The sequence below is a fragment of the Gymnogyps californianus genome, chromosome 1 (genome assembly GCF_018139145.2).
Source record: "Gymnogyps californianus isolate 813 chromosome 1, ASM1813914v2, whole genome shotgun sequence".
Taxonomy (NCBI): domain Eukaryota; kingdom Metazoa; phylum Chordata; class Aves; order Accipitriformes; family Cathartidae; genus Gymnogyps; species Gymnogyps californianus.
The window spans coordinates 149,947,508-149,970,771 of NC_059471.1; the positions used below are offsets into that span (position 1 = coordinate 149,947,508).

Genomic DNA, 23,264 nt, shown 5'->3' on the forward strand with positions numbered 1-23,264 from the left:
CTATGAGCACTCCCACTAGGAAGACAGGTTAGCATTTTATATGTCATTTAATTTTGTTTCGTAGTGGCAGCTAATACCTGTTCTTTGCCTGCAGAGCTGGAACCATGAAAGACTATTGTCCTATGACAATATTTCCCATTTTGATCTTCTGTGGCATACCTTATTTTCAACCATCAAGTGTGGCTCTAGAACGCAGTACAATATTCCATCAGGTTGAGGCAGAAAGAAGAATTAGAAAGAGAATGGCTAGTGATAGTTTTACAACAAAAGTGAAAACCCACTGGTTCAAAAACTGCTTTCTTTGACTATGCCTACAGGAGAAAGTTTTCTAACACAACAGAAGAGGATCAGTAGGTCAGAGCAGTTGGTACTCAGGCCCCTACATCTCCACCGTACGAAGTTCCACTGTTACTTCAGATTAAATCTGTTTACCTGGATCGAAACATCCCCACGACGTATGTGGTGTAAAGCTCTCTAGCAGATTGATCCTTGGTTCAGACCCCCATGTTCCCTTTAGGATTTTAAGTCCTCTGGATATGTAGCCAGATCAGAGCTTTTGGTTGTAGTTCTTCTGAGAAGAATCTATTTAACCCAACTGTTATAGTCTCCTGAATATGCTAATGGGAATATTATTTTCCCAGTCTGGGATCCAGCAGTTTTCAGCCCTGTTGGTTTTCCAACTTGTTCATTTTTTTCAGTCCAACAAAGCTGCAATATTTGCTAAGGGCATTCAACCCTGATGGGCTAAGACATTGTGGTATGTAAGAGCTAAATTATTTGGCTGAATTTTGGAAGTGATTTGTGGTCCTGGGAATTACTAACTGCTAAAATATTTTAAGAGATGTCTGTACAAAAAAGAGTATCTATCAAAAATATTCTTGTTTGAAAAAGTCTTTTTACCTTCAGGGATATTAAATTATTTCTGTTTAGAAATAATTACAGCAACAAAGTGAACATGGAATTTTTTTTATTAAAAAAATGAGGTCAAGTTGGCTCTTTATTTATATATTAAAACGTTAGTCAAGACTTCTGTTACCAGATTTTATGAATGGATGAAAGCTTATGTAAATGGTATTCTTATACTCTTATACTCTCAAAAGACTGGCAGTGATTCTGCAGGATGGGGAAAATGTAATTCATATGATACAGTGCTTAACACATCCTTCCATAGACACAAACACTTCAACGGAAAATTAGACAGTTTTTAAATCTTTTAAAATTAACTCATATGTAGTAATGTCATTAAAGAAGCTACTTCAAGTGCTAATGCAAGTTTCTTTTTGAGTGGGATGATGAGATGAATTCCTTGTGTGGAAGCCTAGCATAAAGCTTGAACCCTTGCACTTCTTTAGCTCTAATATGAGTGTTGTAAGTGGGGTGGGTGTGATATGTAGGCCTTAGGCTGGCTGTGAACGCTGGCTTAGGAGATTCTGTAAGTCAGGTAGCCAATTCTGTTTGGCTCATCAAATAACCTCCGTAAGCCTGAAAAAAATATTTTCAAAAAGGGCTGAACTTCCCAGATTGACAGTTTTGCCATAATCAAGTCTATACTCAATACAACACGTGAGTCCTTCTGTTTATAGGGCACAATCAAATCACTAAGCAAAGGACAATATGGAAAATATAACAGCTTGAAAACCATTGCTACAGAAACACTACATTGAAATTTGCACTTAACACTGTAATGTGACCTTCCAAGGAGGAGGAAAGAGAGGTGAAACAACAGAATACCAAACTGTAAAAGACTATGCTACACTTTAGTTCCAGCTGAGGTTTTCTTATTCTAAGTTGTCTGGTCTACACCAAATGCTAATAAACGTCTACAAGAGCTTAAGGTCTCTAGACATTAAATAATCTATTTGGTACCTAAATTAGAACTATAAACTGCAATACAGAGATTTAATAATACTTTAAGGCAGATAAACCAGTTCAAAAGTGCAGTCAGGAAGAGCACTGAAAACAGAAGCATGGAACAAAGTATGCAAGTCTACAAGGAAGAAAGCCTACTAATTCAAATCCATAGTTCTGATCCAAACTGATCCAGGTTTATAGTTCAACTTATTATATTTTGAAGTAGAGGATGCAAAGACAGGTATTACTTACTGCAGACATGAGAAAAATTAGAAGGAACTATACAATTCCTAGCACTATTTTAAAATTAAAATTCAATAAATGTAAAAGAAACTTAAAAGTATTTTCTCTTACTTTTTATATACTAAACTTGAGAAATTAATTCATCACAAGAGGAGGCCAAAAGATATGCAGTAGAGTTGGATAACTTTATAATTAACATCTGGAACAATGCAAGCTATTATCAGTGTCCAAAATGCACCTCTGTGGGAACAGGAGTCTCATTCCTCACCCCAGAAAGATCACTGCATCCCTTGAATGTTGCGGGGGGGTATGTTACTCTGATGCCTCAGATGATGCCCACTCCCAGGTAAAGGTATTAGACTTGAGGAACCAACAGCTTGATTCAGGGTGGCAAATCCAACCATACCCTCCCTATGTTCTTCAGAAATTGCTCCTAATTCTTACAAAGTAACTGAAAATTAAAACGTAAAGGAGATATGAGATCCAGATCCCTGGCACTGAATTCGGTCATTATCTGTTCATCTAGAAATAATTATCCCTCCTCCTCTTTACCTTTCCCAGAGCTGCAGGAAGACTTTTTTTGGAAATCTCTAGGAAAAAAAATGAGATTCAAAGCAATATGACCAACAGCCAACACATTCCAGACATGGGGAACACACATACAGCGTAGGGAGGATCCTATAAATGTCAGAGATAATTTGTGGTGTTTTCGGATACTTATTTGGGCATAATTTTTATTCTGGTACCTGCTTGGGGTGTTTATCTGAGAGTGCACCAGGTGCATACTAACTATGGGTAAAGTACTTCCAAGCTATTATGCCAAAGCAGCAGCTTGTTACAGCTTTCATTTCACTGCTTTTATTGTTACTTGTGGTGATAGAAGAAAAGTCAGTGAAATGGCCCAAGTCATTGCTTAGGAGGCTTCTGTACGTCTTAAATTCTACAGGGGTTAGGAGGACATACGTGGAAGGACAAAGGCTGTTTACAAGCGGCTGGGATCACAAAGTCCCACTGAGATTCTAATTTCCAATATAGTTAACAGACAAACCCTGTTTTTCAGAAAGGAGCTTAAGTTGCCAGGTCAAACAGGTGCCAGAGCAGAAGCTGGGCCAAAAAACATAAGCTTGCCACAAAAATGTCCTCATTTGCTAACTCTCCCAAGGGAGTGTTTGTTACTTTGTGTGAGCACATGCCTTTTGAGAGCAAAGTGAACAGAAATGTTTATTTTTGGACTCTTGAAGGGGCTGTTACTCCATATCCCTCCCTATTTTTCTATTTCCTGACCAAACATTTTCCTTTCTCCTAAGAGAAACAGTGGAACTTTCTTACTGAACTAAAAATGTATTTGAAATTTCTTGGAAACTTTCATGGTTCGGAGCAACAAAACTAGCTACAGAGTCCATGATGTTTACACAAGGTATTGTTCATGCTCCCTCCACATCATTTCTATGTCACGTTGAAATATAAGTGAACTTTTCTAATATCATAAGACATTCTTTTCCATCTTCTAACCAGGAGAGCTGGAAATTATAAATTCTATTTCATGGAAACTTCTCGTATTTCTTCATTTTTTTTGTCCCAGTTTAGAACAAAACACAACCCCTTCCTGCAGTAATTCTCACAATTATAGCAGTCACATGCATACGAGAGATCCAGATTTGAGTACACAGATCCTTAGCAGACAGAGATGGAACCTGAATCTGTGGTTTCCCTCTTCTTCTGCCTGGAAGCTCCATGCAAGCCCCCAGAAACGTTTTCCAATAAAGATGTAAATTAAAATGAACAAAATTTATGACAAGGTGCCCTGGTTTCAGCTGGGACAGAGTTAACTCTCTTCTTAGTAGCTGGTACAGTGCTGTGTTTTGGATTTAGTGTGAGAATGATGTTGATAACACTCTGATGTTTTAGTTGTTGCTAAGTAGCACTTATCTTAAGCCAAGGACTTTTCAGTTTCCCATGCTCTGCCAGCAAGCAGGTGTGCAAGAAGCTGGGAGGGAGCATAGCTGGGGCAGCTGACCTGACCTAGCCAAAGGGCTATTCCATACCATGGAACGTCATGCCCAGTATATAAACAGGGGAGGCGCGTATCACGGCTCTGGCATCGGTCAGCGAGTGGTGAGCAATTGCATTGTGCATCATTTGTCTTTTCTTCTTTCTTTTTTTTTTTGTTGTATTGTTTTTCATTACAATTATTATTATTCTTAGTAGTGTATTTTTATTTTTACTTTTTTTCCCTTTCCTCCTCCCCACCCCACTGGGAGGCGGGAGGGGGAAGCGGCTGCGTGGTGCTTAGTTGCTGGCTGGGGTTAAACCACAACACAAGGGAACATATGGCTCCTACATTCCCCACCTCAAGTTTTGTTTTTACACCGAAGCAAACTGGGAGAAGATGAGTTCCTGCTCAGATAGCTATATAAATGCATGACCAGGTACAAAGTTGCGCGTTCCACTACTTCAGTGGCATGAGCACACCAACTCTTGGAAATGATTGTGAGCTCATTTTAATACATACTTATTTAACGTTATTTTTACCTGTGTGTAAAATGAAACCCTTAAAGCTGGGAGAGCACTTAGATTACCTAACCCAAGGAATTATTTTATCACCTATTGAAAGGGGCATGCTTTTGATTCTGAAACGGTCCATATACGCAGAACTCCAAATATCACAAAAGAGGTGGCAGCCAGGCACTGGTACTTGAGACATAAGATAAAATGGACTAAATTCCAGAGCATTTTATCCTTTGGCAGCAGAATAATCAGGTTTTCAACATAACATAAGAGGATAAGACACAGTCACAGAGCTGCGTTAGCTATCCAACAAGAAGACTGCTTATAATGACACTGTCTTTAACTGGCTTTTAATGTGTATGTTACACCATTGCTTTCTGTTGAATAGAACCCAGATTTTTCATGGGTGTGCAATAGCCCTTCCACTTCCATCAATATGAGACGGAGTCTCATTTAACTCATGTGGTTTGTGCTGTTGGAACAGCAGTCGGTTTTACTGCAAGATGTTCTCAGCCATTACCATGAAGTTCTGACTGGCCACAACAGGCAACAAAATGAAGATGGTGAGGATCTGACGTGGTGAAAAACTTGTTTTAATGCCTTCAGGTCCCCTGCCAGCAGCTGCCCTGCTGGTTATATGTATAACTGTGTAGAGTTACATAGGAAAGCAGAAAGCATGGATAGGTATACAAAGGAAGGAAATCTCAACAAGACTGGAGAAGACGAGTATCGGGAAACAGCGAAGTTACACAGTGAACCTTGTATCCTAATTCAGATTTTTTTCTAATATATGGAAAGCAGACTTCTCCTTAGAGCTAAACAAATGCTTACTGGTTTTTTTGGCTTAGGCATTAGCTGAAAACATTTTTTTTTCAGGTTGATGAGAAACAACTTTTTTTTGTCCCCCCCCAGCAAAATTAAAAGCTGAAAACTTATTTCAAGTTGGGTGAAATGTTTCCTATCATTTTACATATCAAAATACATACAATTTGCTTTGAAAAGAATGAAATATTTTGACTTTACTTATTTTGTATTTCTTAAAATTTAAATGATTTACCAAATGCAGCACAAATACAACTATATTTTTCAGCAGTTTGAATCTAGAGTGTTTTGGGCTAATATTGCCCCAAATTTCAATAATTTATGTCATTTACTGTTTCCTCTGGTGAGCTTAGATGTGGAAAACCCACTATTATGGCTCACACATGTAGCAGGTTCATGTTTGTGGATATAGTGTAAAGACTCTCGACTAGTTGCCTGTGTAGAACTCTCTGGTCCCTCACTCCCCTGAAAACTGCTTGATTTCAAAGATCCATTACAAAAATAAATCCATGGATATGACATCACTTTCAATGCAGCTAAATTAAAGCTTTTAAATGAAACTTTTTTGATACCATTCTTTCATTGTGTGAACATTTATCCACCAAAGCTAAGACCCAACAACATATCTACTTAATATTGTACAAAATATTGACAGAAAGGCAATGCTTAGTGAAAATTTTAATTCTCGGAAACAAAAGTTATAACTTTAAAATCAAATTTCCTGACTTGATTTAGACAGAGGCCTCAGACTTCAGCTAAAAAAAAAAAGTTTGATAACAAAAGAATCTGTTATTTAATTGAAAATCTAATTTTATTCAGTATGATTGGTTTTAGAAAACATTTTCTTTATAATTAAATTTATAATTATATTTTTCACTTTTGGAAAGAGGGAATTTAAATGCTTTTTCACTATTTTTTAATCAATTAACTTCCCTGTAAGGAAAAGGAAGTTTAATATAAGAATAAAACAGAAGAAACTTTCAAACTTTCTTTCCTCATCAGAAGAATGCAAACTGAAAAAGAGAAAGTAACTCATTTTCTAAGCTTTAAAATTTTCCCCTAGATTTTTTCCATTGCCCAAGTATGGGGAGTTACCCATCCCTGCCCCCAAATTCCTAACCTCAGTTTTCTACTTCCTTTCATTTGCTCTGTTTCTTAGTCAAAAAGAATGTTCAGTAGCTAACAAGGAAAAGGAGAAAACCCTAAAATAGTCCTGGTTTTTATACTTGTAAATGCAATTAAAATTTCAATTTGAAACAAAGGAATAAAATCATTTCACTTGTAGTTCTTTCAAATAAAACAAATAACAGTTTTTCAAAAAATTCTACCATTTAGAATATTCTAAAGCCAGAAAGAACCAAAGACTTAAAAAAAAAAAAAAAATTGATAGCCAAGATTTCTTCTTGTTTGAAGCATTACCATAGACTTTCTCAGGAGCTTTGGCCAAATATCTTAATCATTCTGTTCCTCATTCTTAAAACACAAGTAATAATATTAGCTTGCCTAACAAGGATGTGATACAGCTTTATGTATTAAAGACAGTGAAGTACTTGAGGAAGTTTGTTTTGAAGTCAAACTGCTGGACTTTATAGATAATTTGAACAACTGCAAAGCAGTGCCATCTTTGTTAAAAAGAGGACTAAGAAAAATGTTTGTATCACTGTGCTATGCATTTCAATAACCAGGTTTCTGAAAATAAGCTTCTAACTCATATTTAAATATTTAGAAAGGCAGTGTGATTTTAAAAAGCACTGATCTCAGTAGCTCCCCATCTGGGATAGTGAAAGATGTAGAAGCCTAATTTTCATCATACCTTTAAACTTCACTTAAGGCCTGGACCTAGATTTTTTTCTAATTATATCTGTTGAATTTTCCATCATCTGAGTATCTTAAATATTTCACTTTGCATAGAAGTACAGATGAACATTCAAAAATCAGTTAGTCTTTTCCCCCTCCGTGGGCATAACACAGCATTACTTTCCAACTTTCATGCAGTGGACAAGAAGTATCATCTGCTGTTACTCCTTGCCTCACGCTCCCCTTTCATGAATGTTCAGAGATCAAAGGCACAGCCTGAGCATCACTGGTAACTCTCATCGGACAGAGTAAAGCCTGCATGCGGATAACAGAATTTGTGCCAGTAAAAGAAAACAACTCTCATTTATCAGGTAGTGCCACCACCTTTCCTTTATGATCTGTTTCCTGTGTAGGATGCCAACTAGCAACATATATCACCTGTCAGTTTCTATGGTACCAAGGACCCACCTCTTTGCTTGCAGCTAGAAGCTAAATATATTGAGGAGCGTGAGTGGAGGAAGAGCTTCAGCTTTGTTACAAAGGAAAGGAAAGTTTTCTTGCTCATTGGCCATGCCATGGGGAAATGTTCCTTGGAAACAGATCAGAGAGATTCCAGGCATTCCTGCGCCATCACCGCAGCTGGGTCTGCTCATTCTTGCACAGGCCTTGGACTAAAGGTGGGGGGCAGAGGAGAGAACACTACAAGCTTGATTTATTATTTCTTACAAAGAAGATGGCACTACAGCGAGCGAGATTAAGAGAATGTTCAGCATAAACAATCTGAGGAGGAATGCAAAATGCGTGGATGATTATCCTGAAATGGAGACTCTGCCTGAGCCATTTTAGGTGCTTTTAGATTTCAAAATAGCTCAGGAGTGTTAAAGTCTAAATCTGAATCTTTCCTGAGACAGGATTGTAGGAGCTGAGCCTCTGTGAGTAAGGGATGCCCCGGTAAAATCTGAGAAGGGGAAAACTCAGGGCCTTATCAAGAGATGAATTTTAAAGAAGGTTTCTATATTTTTCTGTTCCTTATTTTGCATTGAATTTCAATAGCAGTTGCCTTTCTGAAAAAATCAAAGGAAGATGAGGACAGATGGATCTAAAATAAACACAGATCTCTTACTTGTTTGTGAAAAGTACACAAATAGCTGAAGGCAGAATCTGTACCTAAATTATTGAAACCTGTAAGTTTTAATTAATACTGTCACAGGATCCATTTTCAAGCAAAACAAAAACTATTGGAGAGTTTGAGGATTGTGACCAATACCCAACCACATATTAACTCAGCAACAAAGACAGCAAATGCAGCTCTGCATAATGAAGCATCTCAATGTCCCAACATCACTATGATGCTCTGTCATATCGTCCTGTAAAAAAGCAGAAGCTAATCAATTCACAATGAGTATTAAAAGAACTGATTTGGAAAGCTCACAGTAAATGCTTTGGGACAGATTCTCTACCACCAAACTGCTCCTCTGCTGAGAACAGTATTTAAACAAGGAAGCCACCAGCAGGCAGAGAATTGCCCTGGCCAGCATCCAGCCAGCCAGGGGTCTGAGCTGCAGCAAGCAGAGGGGAAGAAAATAACTGCAGCATGTTGTATGCCACATAGTGTGTGAGCCCTTACAAATCACAGCTAACAGGGTCAAGTTAGAGCAGCCTGAGAGCTGCTGTACTCTCTACCAAGATTGCCACCGAGATTCAGGGACATAGAGAGTATATCACAGTATCATCCAGCTTGGGAGAAGAATGCAGGAAGCAGGGGCAGAGAGAGGGAGCCCACAAAGACAAACACACACAGAGGGCTGGGCCCGAAGTATGGAGGACAGAAGAGTTCCCTACTAACTTGAGCACTTGGGCAGAGCTCTGCAGACAGGGGCCAGCAGCAGCAGAAGGTAGGACACTCGGGATACAGTTTGCAGACCAGTTGCATTTTCAGCTATTGGAAGCAAACTGAACTGCTTCCGATATCTCACGTTATTTGCCATCAGCCTGTTCTCCTTTTTTCCCTATCCTGAGCTGCTCCAGGTGTCTCTGGAGGAGAAGGGGGACTACATTTTGGCAGAGGCACGACTGCCCCAAGGAAGATGTAGGTGATGCTCTCCCTTTGACTTCCATGGCCTGGGAAGGAAGTAGGGTGCAGAACAGAGAGCAACTGGATTGTTCTCTTCTGCTGCTGTAGTACAGCTGCAGCTAGGACAGGACAAAGCTGCATAGATCACTCACAGGTTACAGGACACAGGATGGGATAGTCATGGGAAACAAATGGAGAGTCAGTGCTTCCTGTAATCTCTCCATAATAGTGAAGCTGATCTGAATATTTCACAACCAAATCATCAGGCCAGTTCAGTAAATTTATTTTCCATTCACGATCCATTCAAAACATTCCTCTCAAACCATCATCAACAAGTGGCACACCTCTGGTCCAAAGGGCACTTTCCAGACAGATCTCATTATGTTCAACTTAGCTTCATCAGATTCCAACACAGCCGATTACTGGCACCAGTCTGACCAGAAAATCTGTTGCTGCCACTGAACCCAGTCAACAGCTTTTTATAACAGTAGGAGAAATTTTGCAGGGAAGGACAACATGCAAGGTCGTATGGAATAGCTGACCAGAAGCTGCCCACCCAAATAAAAACAGTGAGCAAATTCAACAACTATTTTCAAACTACCTAGAAACTAGGTTTGAATTCAGGCAAGATTTGGTTTGCATGGCCTAGATGATCTGTTTGCAGTCTAAGAGATTCTGAGAATCTGACACTGAAAAATTTAATCACCTGTTTTCTTTGAGAATTTCTTCAGGATTTACTACAGGGAGCTAACTTTACTTGCTGGAAGAAGCCTTTAAAATCAAAGCATTTCAGAAACTGAAGAAATGTCCAGATTTAGTTTTGGAGGAGAACCAAGGGACAGAATGAAAAATCAGGAAAGCAGGGTAAAAACAGAAATAGAGAAATACATGGCCTTTTTCTGTTCTGCACATTTCTTAGATTCATATGTCCTCTGCTAGCCATCATCCAGATATGTGTCAAACCTGGTTCTCATAGACTGTACACCTCTAGAGGCAGGAATCAGCAGATGAGGTATCTTTTGAACAGAAGCTGGGCAGCAAGGAGAATGGAATAGTATTAAGTTCACAAAGTTAGACTTCATTAGGAGGCAAGACCATCTCTAGCTTTACCTGAGTGTGAGGACTGAATCCTCCCAGCAGCTCTCATGTGAATGATATTAAGAATGGCCTAAGTGCGACATTTGAAATATGAGCATGGAGTGACATTCTGAAGGTGCAGCTCCAAAACAGGACTTTGTTTCATTGTTCTTGGTAAGCACGTCTCACTCCTGTTAGTTGTTTTTCCCTTTTTCATGTACAAACAGGGAAAATATTTCTAAGCCCTGCTATTCAAACATGGAGCACTGCAGGAGGGAATAAAACCTCTTAAAATCAACTGGGAAATATACTGATTTTAGTAAGAGAAATTAATAAGCTTTAGAGCCAGGAAGGTCTTGAATCATACTTGTAAAAGGAACTTGGGATTTGAGATTTGTCACAATCACCAATGACGGAAAAGATTTTGTTGATTTCTGCATCTTTATCTTTAGATGTTGTTTATGGTATTTTTAGACTCTTCAGTATTCAGGAGCAGGACCTTCTTTCCCTTTTATCCTTGCGCTCACTTTTCTTTATGCTAGAGCTTTTCACCTGTAACTAACCTGAAAGAGATCTTAGGATACTTTCTTTTCCTTTTAAAAAATTTTTCCACTCTTTATAGATCAAATCCTGTCCCTACTAAAAACATGGAATAAACCTCAATAATGTCAGTAGGATTAGCCACAGACCCCATGAAATAAACTTCAGAGGTCTGAAGAAACTGCTGACAGGTCCTTATTGGAAAGCCAAAAAAGAAATGCACAAGACAGATGAGCTAGTAAATCACTGTTAAATCACTCAAATGGCTGTGAATCTTTCAATTCAGTCATACTGTTTTCACTGTATTAGCTAGTAGTACCTCTAGCTGAATGAGGTGGGAATAGGTTACTTATGAATGGAGACTATCCAAAGAAAAAAAAATACAGTACTGCAAGAATTGTTAGTGAATTAGCACTGGAACTTGGCTACATTTGAAGCATTTTGTGGTTGTAGATAGGGACCACTTTTCCATAGCAGAAGGAGGCTTTGTATTAGACCTCTGTCTCTCCTAATAAGCCTCATATATTCACAGAGGGTGTTTGTTGGTCTGGTACCCCAGCTAAATTTCAACCTAGGGAATTGTTTAACTGTCTGATATGACCAGAAATGTCTCCTCTAAAATTATTCTGTAACTGTGGGTACTTTAAAACAATTGCTCTATTTCACTATGGAGGTGACTTCACATGGATTTATTTGTTTGCCAAACAGACAAACCCAACTTTTGTAAACAGTGGTTAAGACAAGAACTTCATCGGGTGAAATGTGAATGTACGCCTATCATGCTGCATTGTCTTGGCTTATACAGGCCTAGGAACTGAGGAGGGGGGAGGGGAGGAGAGAAAGAAAAAAAATCTTTGGATATCTTTTGACTTGAATGAAGATGATTGCATGACGTTTTGCTGCCTCCCCACTGCATCTTGCACCATATTACACCAGCCTGGGATGATGAGCATCTGCAGTCCTGTGATTACAGAACTTGGCGACCACTCACTTGGGGCACTGATGAGGAGCAGAAATGCGGAAAGGGTGGAGAAAGAAAAAAGCCCTTTTTAAATTTTCCAGTTGATACATTGGACTGGCAGGCAAACCACCTGGAAACGTTACGGCAGAGCCATCAGCATGAATACAAAACAGAATGTTTACTTTAAAAGAAAGAAAAAAAAAAACAGAAAAGTGACGCAGTTGTGTTGTTCTACCCATTAAATTACATTAACACAGACTCAAAAGGTGCACTCCAGGCCTTTGCTGGCACCAGGCTCTTTTATTCATTAATCTTCTTAATGCAGCCAATGAACTTTAGAATTAAAGAATATTGTGGGTTCTGTGATTCCTTGACTTATTTTTTCCAGCTCCGTACAGCTCTTTAGCTGATCACTGTATATACACACATACATATGCACTTACTTACACACTCCAAACCTTTGATGAGTGCAGAAGGTGTCAATTTGCAAAAGAAATTATCTTATACACAAAAATAATTTTCCTGATCCAGAAGAATGAGAAATCAAGAGGCTGGAAATACCCTAGGTTTCTTTGGCACGTGAGATGCAGGTTTTACTGTTGGGACAAGATGGGGAAAAAAGCATACCCCATATATCAAAATCCTGCTATGACTGCAAGCACATATGTTAAACACAAAGTTGTTTTTTTCATGGAAAAAAAGAGGGAGTAGGAAGATCAAAACAAAAACACCATCTCAGACCTACTCTAACCTACATATTCACACACTTTCTTTCTTACATAGATGCTCTTATTCCCATCTACCCACCTAAATATTATCCTCATCACTGCTACTAGCACATATGCACCACCACTCACATATACTCACTTTCTCTCTCACCCACATATACATATGTAATCCATGGGCTGTCAGTCTAACTGTCACTATGCTTTAGCCATGATACAATGATATTACAACAGCTAGAAGACAGAGAAACATTCATTGAATCTCACAGCAGCAGAGTAAATTCTAGCAAATTGACTGTAGTTATTTATGTCAGAGGGCTTGGGCAGCAATCAGAAGATACCACACCATCCTTGTTCATCCTACGTGACCAGAGCCTGATAAATTCAAGGATAATGACAGCACCCACATCCTTCATCTCCTGCATTAATAGCAAACTTTTCTGGCTGTCAGTGAAGAGTCAACCAGGGCAACACACACACATAGAGGAGACCAAGGCACTGAGTTCCCTTAATCAGTATCAGTCTTACTACAGATTGTCGAAAGTTTCCATCAGATCCAACCTTGCTTCAATCAACGTAGTAAGGGGAGCACTGACAAGGCTCTTCAAAAGTGCACAAATAGTTGAAGCAAAAAATGCCCCCAGCTCTGAACTTCATTGCAATCAGTGGGAGTCTGGTTGAAGAAAGTTTAACCTTTGAACTACAGAGAAAATGTGTACTGCATTAATCTAAAGTCAGCTTTCTTTTTTTTTAATTCACTAGTAGGAGATTTACGAGCAAAATGACACCGATAGAGAAAAATACTGTATTGAGAAAATATGATGCTTAGGAGGAGAACAATCAAGCATTACAATTGTTGGTATTATGTCTTCTTTGTAGACTATAGATCAAGCAGAGCAAAGAGTTATCATCCTGAGCTATTTGTGTTTCATGTAATAATGCCTTAATGATTCAATTAGCATTGATTCTTCAGCTGCAACAATATTTTCTGACTGATCTAGTAATTTAGCTCTCACTGTTGATTGATACAATTCCTATGAGTAATAAAGCAGTTTGAAAGAAAATTATTTAATAATTCACAAATCACTTTAAAGAAGATTTTTATTGCCTGTGCCACTAGTAATCCCTAAGATTTCAGAAAAAGAGATATTCCTTTTAACAGTTTGGCATTTGTAATGGTGAGTCTTTCTTTTAAGAAGCCTTTTTTCCCACCTGGCATGGCTGTGATAACTCCATCTTAGAATACTTACCAGCCTTTAGGTGGAGAACATTAAGACAAGGATGGGTAATCTGAAAATGAATGTGCATTGCATATAACGTGCACAGATCACATAGAAACAACACAGGCAACTTGTACAAAGTCAATACATAAAATGTGGTTTTGAATCTCAGCCAGAAATCTCATTAGCTATAAGGAAATATCTTAATATTAAGCATAATTGGGTATTAGAGCAGATCTCCACAGAGAAAGTTAAAACTGTTACTGAAGGTGGTCAGAGAGAGATACCCAAGCTCTGTGACACAGGGAAATTTCTTCTAGTATGGAAATGGTAGCATATAAATGAATTATAACATCCTCCAAAGTGTTTTGGGGAAAAACAACTGCTTCAGAACTTCTGCGGCATAGACTCAACCAATAACAGCTTCATGGTCTTCATGATGCTTCCTGCTGCAGTAGCAAAAAAATATACAAGGAAAACTTCATCAGCCTTTCAAAATAGCATCCTCTCCATGATTTGTATTTGCCCATGCTCTACAGTGCCTCATAAATTTCCACGCTGATAAGTAGATCCTGTCCAAATGAAATGCTCTTTTAATGGGTTTGTATGTGTCTCTTTGTGCATGTATTTATACACACTTCTTATTTCATGATGGCTCCCTAAGTAAAATCCCTCATTCTACTTTATTAATTGGCTAGAATTTCCTGGGGAAAGCAGACAGTTCTGGAACACACAGATTTTTCTTTAAGTCATATTGTTTGACATTTATTTTTAACTCAGTGGGGAACAATCTAACTGAAAAGACAAAGTGAGAAAAAAACATTTAGCAAACACAAAAAACAAATCAGAGAAGCCTACATGAAGCTCTGAGTAGGATTAATCCTCACTGGGATGTATCAACTTCCCTGTTAATTTCAGTCTTTCAAGGAGGATGAATAGCTCTACGTTTAAAACACAGTACAGGGAGACTTAAGACATCAGTTCTCTTCCTCGCTCTGATTAAACTCGTTACGTGACCTTGAAGAAAAAAGGTTTTAGTTTGAAACTGCACTCAAGTTACCTGCACATACATAGATCAGCCTTTTGCAAATATAATTGTTCAACAGTTGACTGCTTTGCTATGAGATAGTGCTTTCACAATTTGGGGGTGAAATTCAGAGCCTTAATCTGCCTATGCTTTAATGTCCTATCTTGCTCCTGCATAAAACGGAGATAATGACTCTTACCTAGTTGTACTTCACAGGCATGTTGTGAGGCTCCATTCATTCATACAATATTCATAAAGCTTTCTGAGATCCCTAATAAAAGATTCTACATAGCTACAAATTATTATTTAATGATGGAAAATTGAAACATGGCATGTAGAATGCAAATGAGAGCAAGATATGGTGGTTTTGCTCTGGCAGACTGAGGTTGTCTCCTTCAACTGAGTGTCGACCAGCATGCAAACATGAATGCAACAAAGCTGTGTCTAACCACTCTGCTACAAAAAAGCCTGTTATCACAAGGTTCTCAAAAGCAGCAAAAGTTCTTTCCAATAAGATTGTACAAATGGCAATTATGCTATTAAAAAGGAAAACAACTGAGTATCCATTGTAGATTTGTTTGTCCCTCTCCTCCTGTCAGCTAAGGAATTCACACATACAGTTATGTTCCCCCTCTTTTACTTTTAACTGATGTTATTAATATATCTAGGTCATTTAATAAAAACATTTCTAGGGCAGGTGAACAGGAGCTGACACAAAGAATTGGCTGCTACACAGTTGCTTTCACACGTTTTTAGAATTAATGTAAAGTACAGAATACAATAAATGTTAAATCTTGTCTACTCTTTCCTCAACCTGCTTCTTCTGTCTCTGCTACAGAAATCACTATTTAGCAATGGACAGCCTTTTATTCAGTCTTGCCCTGTTTGGTACAGTGTCCTGTGAACTCAGGATGTCCCCAGTTTCCTGCCCTTCCTTAAATACAGCTACCAACACTCACCTATCCCAAACATTTTCCCTCTTCCTATGTAATGCCTCCACAGACCAGAACTGCTCTTCACTGCTCAGTTTTTTTCCCTCCTGCATATCTTTCATACTTGACAGTCACTGCTCGTGAGCTTAGAGGCATCCCCAAACCTTTCTCCTCCTCTTTATGTGAATCTAGAAAAGAATTGAAATCATTGGAGTACATGCTCAGAGATTCACTTTCAGCTCCATTGGACTTGCCGAAGAGCAGGTTAAACTGCCTGCCCTGTACCCCCTCCCTCCATGCTTGCCAAGGCAGAAATCCCCATAAACCCTGCAAAAAAAAGCCTTTATAGCTGCAGCGGTAATGTGCACTTCAGTGCATCAGTCATACCATGTAGGAATGACATTGGTGAGGCAGATCCTCCTTCAGCCCTCAATACGGAAATGTCCCAGGTGAAAACATACGTAGAAGAGCCATTATCTCAAACAGACATCAACTGGGACCTTGACTGTTTAAGAGACCACGGATTAAATGTTTATAGATCCAAAGCCCTTCCAACACAAAAAATGTTCCTTCCACTTCAGAACTGAGGCATGGGATGCTTGCTTCCTGAGAAGTAAGAAAAGCTGAATATTCACTGCTTTCCATTTAGGATGAGCAACTCACGTCTTAATGCTCAACTCAGTTTCAAAGAAGGCAAAACTCTTCAATACCATTATTTTTAATCACAGAATCTCGTCTAATATTCTCTCATGAAAAGGTATGACCATAAGAAAGGTAAGGAGCGCTGTAAAGAAATAAGAGACAGAATATTAGGTTTCCACAAGTCTGCTTCCAGGGGATTGTCTATTAGTAGAACTATAATACTGAACTATGTCAGTGCTTGGTTTCTTCAAAAACGAGCTCAGTGGCACACTATGTTTCTTTATTTTGCTTCTTGGGTTAAAATCATGTTATCACACCTCTGATAAGAATTACTTTGTCTTCTCTTGTTGATAAGTATCAGAATTTCAAGGAGGTTTCCTACCATGTAATCTAGTCAAATCTTTTAAGAAAGAGAGGAGATGCATAAAATAAATTTTTGCTATATATAATTACAGATAATGAACATTATATATGAACAGGAGAACACATTTTTCCTCCTAAGCACTGTGACTATGAATCACAAAATATACAACATCACAGAAAGGTAGTTCCCTTTGATTTGCTATAAAGTTCTCAAATATCATCTGTAATTTACTAGTGCTCTCATGAACTCATCCAACTGTAAAGCCAAGCCATATATTTTCAGAAAGGCAGTAGAATTCTGGTGTACAGTAAAATAATGAGGATACCTTATAACCTGTTTTGAACTCCTCACTTCTGGATTTCACCTATGATCTGTAATGTTCCTCATTCAACAAAGCCTGTGGTAGTGCCCTGAAGGAAGCAGCTGGCTCGGTGGCTAGCAGAAGGGAAGGGAGTAGCAAGAAGAATGTGCTGAGAAGTGAAGTGTCAGTGAGTAGTGAGAATTAGTAAGAAGGATATCCTCAAGTTAAAATCATTTTAGTAAGCTGAGGCAAATATAGTTGAGAGAAATATTTTCTTACTAGACTTCTACATTAAAGACTTTTACTCAGTTATGTTATAACCTTAAGACTGGTTGACCTCACTTTAGCAGTCTCCCTTGCTGTACCATGTTTATTATTAGCATACAAACTCTCTGGACAATGACTGACTTCTATATCTATAGAATGTCGAGGACATTTTGTATACCAACGATTTGTAAAGAATAAATTCCTATTAGTGAGAAGTGAAGACCTTATCACATGTATGGTAGCTGCAAAATATCTGGACCTCCTCCAGGATGAAAAACAGTAGCAAATATAGTTTTTTTTAATATGTCATTGGAAAGGTACTTTTCCCTAGATTTACACTAAGTTCTTACACTTGACCTACAACTTCAATGTTAAGGACCATTAATTATCTTTCAACACGTTATACTAAAGCAAACGCAATTTTCTGAAGATTTGCTTGAGTTTAAAAGCATAAACTAAATTAGCACAACTCAATCACATAAAAAATATATTCATTTGAGTGTATCTTTTCCTTAGATAGCAGCTTTACCACTCTCACAGTGTCTTGCCTGCAAATTAAAAATGACCTTTTTGATAGTGCTGATTGTTTTCAACAGTTTAGTTTGGTGATTCATGACTGTGGGATACTGACAGGAGGTTCAGAAAATATCAAGACCAATATCTGACAGATTCTGCTGACTGCTTCCATATAAACATTCCTCCCTTCCAGAGTTTCAGTGGGTTTTCAGATTCAGAGGGCCATATATGAATGCTATTCCCTTCTCTGGAGCTACTTGTTGAGTGATTTACTAAAACTGAACAGGTTAGTGCCTTTAAGGTACAAAAAGATAAATTACCGCTGTCTATGCACTCACTAGGTGCAAGTCAGCAGAGAGCCCTATGCCCTACAAGACAACCAAGGACAGTGGGTTGAATTCAAAAGTGTAATGTTAGAATAGGAAAAAAAAAAAAAAAAGAGTAAAATTTCCTTGGATAAATAGGATAAATTCTGTTGTATTTATATTAAATATAAACATGTTTAAAGTGAAATAAAGTTCATAATTAAGTATATTAAAGAACCAGACAGTCCTTTTTAAAAGACTCATTACTGCATCCTTTCCATCTCCTTGAGCACAATGTCAAATTGTTCCCTATTGTACATTTATTAACATTTTGTCCAGTCTATATTTAAATGTGTCAACAATAGGGTTCCCACCATTTCTCTGTTCCACAATCTATTCCCCTCAGGTCTAAATTTACCCTGTTATAATTTCCTGTCATTATCTCTATTTAACCCTCTAGTTCCATTCTAAAAATGTTCTCTTCAGTGTTAGATTTACATCATTCTACTGTGTCCCCATTTGCTCTCTACTATTGGACAAACAAGCTACCAGAGGTGGCAACACTCTTGTCAGCAACATCTAGTTTAAGGCTGTTAAATGTCTCATATTAAAAAATATTCTTTTCCACTGCTTATTACTGACATGTAACTGTCTTGCTAGAAATTTTTCACCTTGCCTCAAAGCTGAGTTTGGGGGGATTTTTTTTTATATATATCAGTCAAAATAACTGTGCTACTAGCTAATGGGAAAATATTCTTTCCTGTGTCTAAGAACTCCAATGACTTTTCCTTTGAGCAGCCCTAGCATAGCAGCTTGAGAACAGAAACTTGAAATATGAATAATCTTCTCTTCTGCTTTTCTTTTTTTTCTTTTATTTTTTTGTTATACACATTTAATTCAAGAAAACTTTTCTTAATCTCTGAAGGCAAACTCAATACAAAAAACTGTATTTCACAGACAGCCACCTATTGCTTTCATTAGCACTGTGATTACCCTTCTGTGCTCCTACTGCCTGGAGCATTCGCTTACGGCCTGTCCTGCAGCGTACTGATTATCCTCAGCTTCCGCTGAAATCAATGAAAGCCGAGCACGCCACCCACAACACAGGAGGCCCTCAGCCACTGACAGGAGCAGGTACTTACAGATTAGCAACATATCGAAAACATCACAGGAGCAGCCACTTGCTAATACTGAAACTGCCCTTTCAAAAAAAAAAAAAAAAAAGGAGATCTTATTACTGATGCAAGCAGGGCCTGCTGTATTTAAAGCATGTTATTAACTGTAGTGAAATATGGCCAAACTGTTATGGCAGCAAGGAACTTGGGGAAAAAGTGGAAGAGAGGAAGTGTGATATATAACATGTGCTTTGCACGCTGCACCGGCCCATCCATCATGGGACACAAAGTCTTCCCTGTTCATGCCCTAATAACTACTATGGAAATCAGCTGCTATGCACAGGGGGGAAAAGGAGAATGAGAGAAGGGGAAGTTTGACAAAAATGCACACTTCAGCATACATTATAAAGCAACAACAACAATGTGAAGTACCTGGGGACAAAGATCTGTCTCTATGGCCCATCAAGTCCAATTTAAGGGTTATTTGAACTAATTTGTTCCTTCCTACAGCTGTGTGTGCCCTTCAGAGCAAAGTGATATCATATGGGGTTCCAAATATTATCTGATCTTCTACCTGAGTAACTTTTCTACAGCTCCAAAGCTTGGGTGATCTATTCACTGGGAGAGCTGGGATGGACTGATGGATTACTGGTCCCTCAAAACCAGCAGAGATGAACGAGTGTGAATATAAGACTTGTATCCAAGCCTTCCCATTGATAGTTCATCTAAGGAGTATGTGTGAGGTTGGATATAATATGATGATTCCACCAGTTGCGCGATGAGTCTCAGATAGAAATGAGAGCCACTGTCATTCCAAATGAAATACTCAAGGCAAACCGCTATGGAGTTCAAATGTTGCATGCGTCCAAATAGATCGAATAGTATGAAATCTGCATTTCAATAAAAATACCTTGGGATAGTTCTGCTTTTACCTGGTTTTGCTCTGGAGGGTAAAATAGACGTTCTTCAACTTGCAGAATAGTTCAGGTAAGTGAGTTTTTTTGCAAAGCATAGCAGTGCGATCTTGCTAGTGGAATTTTTATGGGGGAAGCCAAAAAGACAAAAAACAGGAAAAGTATGGGTTGTGATGTCTCCAGATGCTACAGAACACTAACTATTCTACATTAAAAACTGTGATCCCCCTTTGGAGCGTCTTGATATCTTATTGACTCATTAAAAACTGTGGGGACCACGTGATTTGCAAGTGTTAGAAATTGTTATATTTGTTAATATTTTACTTTTTAAGAAATGATGCAGAACTGAACAAGAAATAGGAATTACAAAAGTAAAATCCAATGCAAAAGGAAAAACAGCAAACACTGCAGCAGCAACCTAACTCCTAGATGTTTACACCATACCTGGTATTAAAAAAAAACCCTCTTGTAATCTCATATAATTGTTTACACTCCCAATATCTAATTATGGAAGACAATTAAGAATTCTCAAAAGACATAGAATAGAAAATTGGCTACTGGTCTTACAAGTGAAATGGAGATGCTCTTTAATGCATTTCCATTTTGTAGGTACAATAAAAGTCAATTAGATGTAAAAGGTCTATAATAAATGAATGGTCTGGATTCACACCATCTATGAGCAAAAATGCTCTTCATTATCAAGTATTGCCTATATGATGCCAGGAACACCACCAACACATTCATTTGGAAGACCTTTGAGTTTCCACTACATATGAGCTCACAGTAAATGCAAAATATCCTGACTTATCTTTCACAGGAGGAGAATGAACAATATAAACTACTTTGGTTTTGCTGTAGAGAATGAATGCATATATGGAGATCCCACTCCTAAGTGGATACAATATATACCTCCACATTAGTTTCCGTGTATGCAGATACACACACAGCCACGTTCACACAGTTATACCTGAACATAGCTTACAGATGTTCTGCTACCAGCATGGCTGTGGAATCCCAGAATGTCTAACATGCTCCAAAGCTTTCCTGAGAAGCTCAGAAAATACTTGGGCAGTTAGCTTGAGTTGAACTCTGTGCTGCTGTGATTAAAGAGCTGTTGCTAGCCAATCTATTCAGTTTTAAAGCTAGCTCCGCTACTTTTGCACAAGCTGTTGTTATATACATCATTGTTCAGAGACGTCAGCTATTTAGATTAAATAAGAAGCTTCTTCTGAGTCTTATAACTCCCAAGAGTCTTCACATTGTGTGTATTTGGAAAATACTTCCCACACTACAACCCTCAGTACCTGTAGAAACAGGTATTCTTTTCTTTAAAGCTGCTGGTGATTTGAATATCAGGCCAGCACTTCAGTTTGGAACTAGACAATTTACCACTTCCCTTCCTGGCTCCCTCTTTTGTGGTCCTCCAACTTTTCACAGAAGCTGAAAGCAAGTGAGCTGAATCCTGACATCAGTTTTTACTCTCTCTGGAAAGAGATGCGAATACACAACTGAAAATGTTTTTCCTGTTGCATAGTTTGCATATACTGTGCCCTTACTTATCCCATGGCAACCTCACATCAGCAACACGTGCCTTGGTCACCACATGGCTGGAGGTGCAGTAATTCTATCTTTGCAGAGCAGCTCCAAAGCTTGTAGCTTGTTCAGAATGGATTAGCCCATCTGCTCTTCTGTTCACCAAAGAGCCATCAGATTTAGTCTGCCCTGAGTGCTTTCCGTGGGCTGCTCAGAATGGTATTTTGACTTGAAGGTGATCTCATTAAGTTTTAAAACCCCAACTGGAAAGACCCTATATAACATAGAAACCTCTGTACTGACTTGACATCATCCGTGTTCCAGGGATTCCACTGCTGCCTGTTGAAGTGGTGGGCCTTTCTTTGTACTTTATCATGGGTGATCTCTTGACAGTGGGATTCACTACTCTACAGCACCCATTTCATCTTATATTCCTACCCATTTTTTATTAAACAAAAGCCTTCGGCATTTTTTAATATGAAGGGGATTTTTTTAATGATATTTGTTTAATGATTGCTGCTGGCCTTATGTTTATTAATGCTACGTCTTTCCCAGCCTCCTTTCTGAGCCTGTGAATGTGTAGGAGAGAGAGGGATAGTAGGATGCTGCCTTTGTTTTTAATCTGTTTGTATTTTAATACTATGTTATTTATTTAGTATTACTGAATTTTTATGTTTAAATGAACGATTCCTTGTTTAAACAAACAGAATAAAACAAGAAATGGAGAGTGCTTTATAAGTAAGAGCACTACTTTAATTCTGCTGGCATCAAAACGATAGTCTAGGCAGGATGGGGCTACTTTTCTTAGGCATTACTGTATATATATAACCACAGTTAACATTGGTAGCGGCCCCAAGACTCTGAGGCAAAGGTGAGTTTTTCCCATCAAGAACTAAATAGCACCTGCACAGAGTGGCTCATTTCAGAGCTACAAGGTGGTCCCTGAAAAAGAAATGCAGCTGTTACCCAATCCAGGGACTCTGAGGGCTGTTCTCTTTATGGTATGGAACAAGCAGCAAATCCCCTGGGAAGCCTAAGGGAAAAAGAGGTGAATAAATTTTAAAAACTCAGCGACTTAAGGGGAGGGCATGGAGAGAAATATGCCTGACCAAAGACCAGCATCACCAGGATCAAGTGGACAAGCAAGCACAACCAGAACTGAAAAAGAAGATGACTTTGTCTTCTCTAAGACCTCAAATTTTGTATGGGAGTGCCCATGCCTGCATAGGCGGCACAGCTTCCATCTTGGGGCTGATTTTGCAGTGTTGCAGGGAATTGTGAGTGGGTTGCAGGGTTCAGATATTTTGCATGAAAATTGTTTTACGAGAAAGTTTCTTCATCTTCTGTCACACAAAAGGCTGGAGCTACAAACAGACAGTATTTTTGACCGAAGTCCTCTCATAATCTCATGAAGGTGTTTTCATTAGAAGAAAATTACAGTACATTGGGATGGTTTTCAAAAGTATACTTATGCTTAAAAGCCCGTCAGAACTTCAGTGCAAACCAAAAATGAAGGCAGGTGAATTACTG

The 23,264-nt window shown here is 38.4% G+C and overlaps 1 protein-coding gene across 2 annotated transcripts in view; it reads right to left on the reverse strand.

Moving 5' to 3' along the window:
- CACNA1C (calcium voltage-gated channel subunit alpha1 C) overlaps positions 1–23,264 on the reverse strand; it is a 487,530-nt gene that overhangs the window by 323,050 nt on the left and 141,216 nt on the right. The window lies entirely within an intron of this gene.